This window comes from Piliocolobus tephrosceles, chromosome 1, assembly GCF_002776525.5.
Source record: "Piliocolobus tephrosceles isolate RC106 chromosome 1, ASM277652v3, whole genome shotgun sequence".
NCBI lineage: Eukaryota > Metazoa > Chordata > Mammalia > Primates > Cercopithecidae > Piliocolobus > Piliocolobus tephrosceles.
In genome coordinates, this window is record NC_045434.1 from 201764562 (window position 1) to 201771201 (window position 6640).

General features: G+C 38.2%; 1 protein-coding gene across 13 annotated transcripts in view; it reads left to right on the plus strand.

Moving 5' to 3' along the window:
- The window catches only part of EIF4G3 (eukaryotic translation initiation factor 4 gamma 3), a 371961-nt gene that overhangs the window by 286233 nt on the left and 79088 nt on the right, over positions 1–6640 (plus strand). The gene's annotated exons all lie outside the window — the stretch shown is intronic.

Consider the following 6640-nt stretch of genomic DNA (forward strand, 5'->3'; position numbering starts at 1 on the left):
AACACTTTGTTTTTTGTAATAATAGTCCCTGGTGTTAACAATATTTTCTGTTACGCTCTTTTTATTTACTATTGATTGTTAAGTCAAAATTTGAACACATGACAAGTACAAAAGAGTACAGTATTGGTAAACTGCAGATTGCTGTTACACCCCCAGTGGCAGGCTCTTCAGCGGTGGAAGTGGCATCACCAGTGGAGTTATGCTGGGGCACTGCGCTGTGCAAGATTCGGCAGGCTCTGCCTACTCCATGCTTTGTAGAATTCAGAAAGCATGGGGAAAGTTGCCAACGATGTTGAATGCCTCTTTTCCCCAAGTCAGAATGGCATAGAGAGCAATAAATCTGACATTCTGGAGAAGCTTGGGGTTTGATGTACATTTGCATATCACCCTGTTACTTCATTTTATGTAAGGTGACACTTCTTGTTTCCCCATCACCTTTTTATTTCTGAAATGGCAACTTTTGAAACCTGCTTTGAAATAAGACTACATTGTCTGACAACAAATGTCACTTTGTAGATATTTAAATTATTTGATTATTTTCCTGCAACCAAACAGTGATAGAATATGCTTGAATGCCTACAGTGTGTTGTAGGCTTTGTAAAAACTACTGAAAACCACCTGAATTTGAAGCATACTGTTTATGGAGCCATTACCGTCACCATTTTAGAGACCTGTGTATGTGAGATATTCTGTTTCTCACACATTTATCTATTTTCAGGAAATACTAAACTAAAATTTTTTTAAATCTTGAGTTACCTCACTAACACGTCTTAGAAAGCAGCTTTCTAGAAACCATTTTATACCTTTTTTTCAATATTATTTCCCTTTTTTTTTGTTTGTTTGTTTGTTTGTTTGTTTTGAGATGGAGTCTTGCTCTGTCGCCCGGGCTGGAGTGCAGTGGCCGGATCTCAGCTCACTGCAAGCTCCGCCTCCTGGGTTTACGCCATTCTCCTGCCTCAGCCTCCGGAGTAGCTGGGACTACAGGCGCCCGCCGCCTCGCCCGGCTAGTTTTTTGTATTTTTTAGTAGAGACAGGGTTTCACCATGTTAGCCAGGATGGTCTCGATCTCCTGACCTCGTGATCCGCCCGTCTCGGCCTCCCAAAGTGCTGGGATTACAGGCTTGAGCCACCGCGCCCGGCCATTATTTCCCTTTTTAATGTTGAAATTTTTATTTGTATTATTGTTCATTTTGGTTTTGGTTTATATCTTTGTTCTGCCAAATATTTGAAATAATGTTGATGCTGTTTTGAATTTTGAATATTCTGTGGATAATAGCATCTGTGGTTATTATCATATTGCCCAATTTTGTTGATAGGTGGCTTGCAAAATGTATAAATCCTCTTCCAATGTATATTGTCACTTTTCACTACCAGCTTGCTAGTCATTGTTTGCTAATAACTAGTTATAACAAAAAGGAAATATTGTGAGTTTAGAATAAGTGACGTCTCTTTTAAATTATTGAAAATAGAAAATAATTTTTAAAAGTAACTTTATCACAGTGTATACCACTCCTCTGTATACCTACATATGTGAGATCAGTGAGTTATTCTGGTACATTCAAAGTAATGTGACTAGAAGTGAGACATTATCTAGAATTTGTAGTAGCTCCAAAAATAACAACTTTAATTATTTAATTTACTTTTATTAAGCAGTTTTGTTCTATGTCAGAAGCTAGTTTTTAAGTGAAATTTTGATCTCTCAGGGTAATGTTGATATGTTAAGCCTTAACGCAAGTTATTCTTCCAGCCTGTCTCCTAGATAACAGACATTCTCCACTTAATTTGCCCAGCTTACCTTGGTATATTGATACAGATACAGATGGGAATGTCATAGGACATAAATATCAACATATAAAGAAACAAAAATGACTGGGCATGGTGGCTTATGCCTGTAATCCCAGCACTTTGGGAGGCCAAAGCGGGTAGATCACTTGAGTCCAGGAGTTCAAGACTAGCCTGGGCAACATGGTGAAATCCTGTCCCTACAGAAAATACAAAAATTTGCCGGGCATGACGGCACTCACCTGTAGTACGAGGTACTTGAGAGACTGAGGTGGGAGGATTGCCTGAGCCTGGGAAGCAGAAGTTGGAGACAGAGGCTGCGGTGAGCCAAGATCGCACCACTGCACTCCAGCCTGGGCAACAGAGCGGGGCTCTGTCTCAAAAAAACAGTAACAAAAATAATGCTATTTGGAAAAAAGCAACAGCCCTACTCCCCTACTCTTTGCAGTTTCTGATTCCATACTTCAAATAACTTTTTCCAGTTCTCCAAATTATCTTATAATTAATTATCACCTAATAATATTAAAATCTATGAGGTATGCCCCATTATTGTCTTAATTAGCCATGACTTCTAATACAAACTTTTCTGCAACAGGCTAGGTACGGTGACTCACGCCTGTAATCCCAGCACTTTGGTAGGCTGAGTTGGGCAGATCACATGATGCCAGGAGTTCGAGCCCAGCCTGGCCAACATGGCGAAGCCCTGTGTCTACTAAAAATACAAAAATTAGCCAGGCATGGTGGTACATGTCTGTAATCCCAGCTACTCAGAAGGCTGAGGCACAAGAATCGCTTGAACCCAGGAGACAGAGGCTGTAGTGAGCCAAGATCATGCCACTGCACTCCAGCCTGGGTGACAGAGCAAGACTATCTAAAAAAAAAACAAACAAACAAAAAAAAAAAACACAAAAACTTTGCTGCAACAGACTTGCTATAAAATATTTTTAACGCATGCTAATGATTTTAAAATGTCATATGCAGCTACGTAGTTTTCAAACCTAAGTGTCCTTCACTGGATAGTAAAGTGCATATCTGTTGGAAATTACCATGAAATAGCATGTCTTTAGTTATTTTTAAGATAAAATTACAGGCGGGGCAGCGGTGGTTCACGCCTGTAATCCCAGCACTTTGGGAGGCTGAGGTGGGTGGATCACGAGGCCAGGAGATCGAGACCATCCTGGCTAACACGGTGAAACCCCATCTCCACTAAAAATACGAAAAATTAGCCAGGTGTGGTGGTGGACGCCTGTAGTCCCAGCTACTCGGGAAGCTGAGGCAGGAGAATGGCGTGAACCTGGGAGGCGGAGCTTGCAGTGAGCCTCCTGGGCGACAGAGCAAGACTCCATCTCAAAAAATAAAAAATTTTTAAAAATAAAATAAAATTACTCATCAGTTGTCTTTGTAGTCTTTTTGTGGACATCACAGAAAGCACTCCAAAAAAAGAGGAGCATTGGACCTAGACAAGTAATTTGCCATTTATAGTTATTTTAACTAACTTTTGAGATAAACTGATCAATCATAAAAATTCTAGGAGCAAAGAAAAATCCTAGGAGTAAAATCTTTCTTTAAAGGAATACTTGATTGTTTTCCTTCTTTAAAAATGTAAGTGCATATTGATTCTATTTTCTTTGATTATCCAGGTAAGCAGTGGAATTTAAGGTTACGGTCTCCAAATAAGATAGGAATGATGTATATTAAATTGCAAAACAGAGATGGGTATAATTTCTTAATACATTTTTGAAAACTGACAGTGGGTAAAAAATTCAAACTTTAACATCACCTGAAAAAAGAAAATGGCTCACTAATCAACCCTAGATTTTGACATTTTTAGTTTTGACATTGTAGACCTTGAACACATTATATCTTCTTTTTTTTTTTTTTTGAGACAGAGTCTCGCTCTGTCACCCAGGCTGGAGTGCAGTGGCCGGATCTCAGCTCACTGCAAGCTCCGCCTCCTGGGTTCACGCCATTCTTCTACCTCAGCCTCCCAAGTAGCTGGGACTTGGTGCCTGCCACCTCGCCCGGCTAATTATTTTGTATTTTTTTTTTAGTAGAGACGGGGTTTCACCATGTTAGCCAGGATGGTCTTGATCTCCTGACCTTGTGATCCTCCTGTCTCGGCCTCCCAAAGTGCTGGGATTACAGGCTTGAGCCACCACTCCTGGCCTGAGCACATTATATCTTAAAGTTCCTTAAAGTACTGTCTTTCAAAGAAAGAAACTAGGTGTCATTTCTTTTTGTGTAGCCCATAACTCTTAGCACAGGATCCTAGATTTTTTGTGTGTTTAGTATATAAATCATTCATCATATGTTGCTACTTCTGAAGGATACCATAAATTTGATTATCTGTATTAAGTTTTTCACACACAAAAAGGGACATGAAATGTTTACGTTTATATATCACTTCTTTAAAAGTTCCTTTTGATCCTTTGGTATTGACGATAACACAGTTTTTAGGGTCCTTTTACATGGTTTATATCCTATAATCACAACGTTTTTAGGTAGGGCTGGCATTGTATACATGAAAAAACTTAACAAAACTAAGAGACTTGCCTACAGTAACTTTGCTCATACATAGCAGATTTGTACTCTCTAGAGGCTGATTCTTTTGTCTCCTAAGTTCACTACACCACAGTTTTCCAGGCATTGCTATTCCACACAGTGAATTCATTCTCAGAGTGTAAATATGGGCGCATTAGAGACTGATTAATTGAACATACTAAGAATTTGTAAGTATAATAGATGTATTAAGAACTCTAAATACCTAGATAAATGTTTGAGAACAGTGTCTTTATCTTTGTTATAACCAGAGATACAATTATAATTTTAAAATTTTTCATGGCTGTTTTCACCTGGGTTATAATTTTAACTATTTTATCCTGGACTAACAGTTTATCAGTTAGCTTTTCAAAGCTTTTTTTTTCCTTTGAAGCGTTATTGTTACTTTCTCACATCTCTGTGTTGCTCATTCGAGACTCACACATATTTGTCTTGGAGCAAGTAAAGAGGTGTGGAATCAATCATATTGCCATTTTCCAGATTCAAATCTCAAGGCATATTTATTCATTGGTATTTGCAGTAGGGTTTGGAAATGGGCATTTTCTGACTTTGTCTCCTAATGTGCATCTATGGCTCTTACTTGATTTTGACATAATTTCTTCTCATTACATCCAGAAACATTTGTTCTTGGCAGTGTTTATGTACAAATGCATGGATTAAATTAAATATCTTGTGATATAATTGTTTACCTGAGTTTTAGCCAACCATTTAATAAGTTATTAATCCACATAAGTCAACAGTAGAATATAACCTGAATTATAAAAATCAGGCATGGCCGGGCGCGGTGGCTCAAGCCTGTAATCCCAGCACTTTGGGAGGCTGAGACGGGCGGATCACGAGGTCAGGAGTTTGAGACCATCCTGGCTAACACGGTGAAACCCCGTCTCTACTGAAAAATACAAAAAGCTAGCCGGGCGAGGTGGCTGGCGCCTGTAGTCCCAGCTACTCGGGAGGCTGAGGCAGGAGAATGGCGTAAACCCGGGAGGCAGAGCTTGCAGTGAGCTGAGATCCGGCCACTGCACTCCAGCCTGGGCAACAGAGCAAGACTCTGTCTCAAAAATAAAAAAATAAATAAAATAAAAAATAAAAATAAAAATAAATAAAAATCAGGCATTACTTGATTGCTACATTTTTCTAACAGAATTGTTTTGTTTGGGCTACTATATTAAAGTTTCAGTTACAATTTATGTTCTTATAGTAGTACTGTCTGGTTTAACAACTGTTCCCTGTTGGCATTTTTCCAATCTGATGATCTTTATTTCCTTTCAGTTATACCATGTGTCTCATACCTCTGGGTTTATCTGACCTGTTTTTTTTTGTTTGTTTGCTTTTTGTTTTTGATGTTTATCAAATAGTCTGAGATATCATCGGTACTGTATCCTTAGCTGGGTGCATTTTATAAGATTGGTGTGAAATTTTGCAGAAACTCTAACTTTTGATCCTGATGCATTCTTGATAACTACCATTTCTAATTGGGGCAGATGGTGAAGCATAAAGGAATAATTGTGAGAATGATGGATGTGTAAAGGTGTTGAGCTTAGCAGCTTAGGCCCCCAACTGTGTATCTCCTAGAAATGCCTTTTTATATAATGAATGACATTAAAGTCTGTACTTCTTTCTCTGAAGTGTTTTGTGAATTCAAAAGGGCAGCATTGGGGCCTTAAGTGAGAAATGCTTCTCTTCTATGTATGCTTTGTATGAAGTTTTTATTCTCTCTTGAAATCTAATGGCTAGCCCTTCAGTACAACTCAGAAAGAAAAAAAATCTGGTGGCAATATTTGCTCAGCACTAAAAGAATAATATATCAGAAAAAGTAAAGGTTGTCAGCATGCAGCAGGTCTGCTTGAAGGTAGCAGAGCTTAGTATCAACCCAAATGTTTAACCTAGAAAAATTATTTCCAAGCATTTAAGATAGTAATTCTTATGACTATTTTGATACACAAAATGCAACTTATAACTTACTCCATTATCTGTACTTAGTGTGCTGGCAGTATAACACGGCAACATACATGGGTTTTAACACAAGAGTATAGTAGGAATCCAGCAGGAACAGAGCTGACAAATAAAAGGAAGACATTTTTTTTTCAGGGAGTAATTTAGTGTGACTCTCATTGATATATAATGGGTTTATTTTAGACTTCTGACCCAGCATATCAAGTAGAATCTTTTATGATCTACAGTAAGGCTTAGTGTTGATGTTATATTTGCGTTTTACCCTGGGATTGTAGAAACCCAGTTTTAGCAGATTTGTAACTGTGATGATAACTGCCTTTGAATTTTTGTAATTATTATTATTATT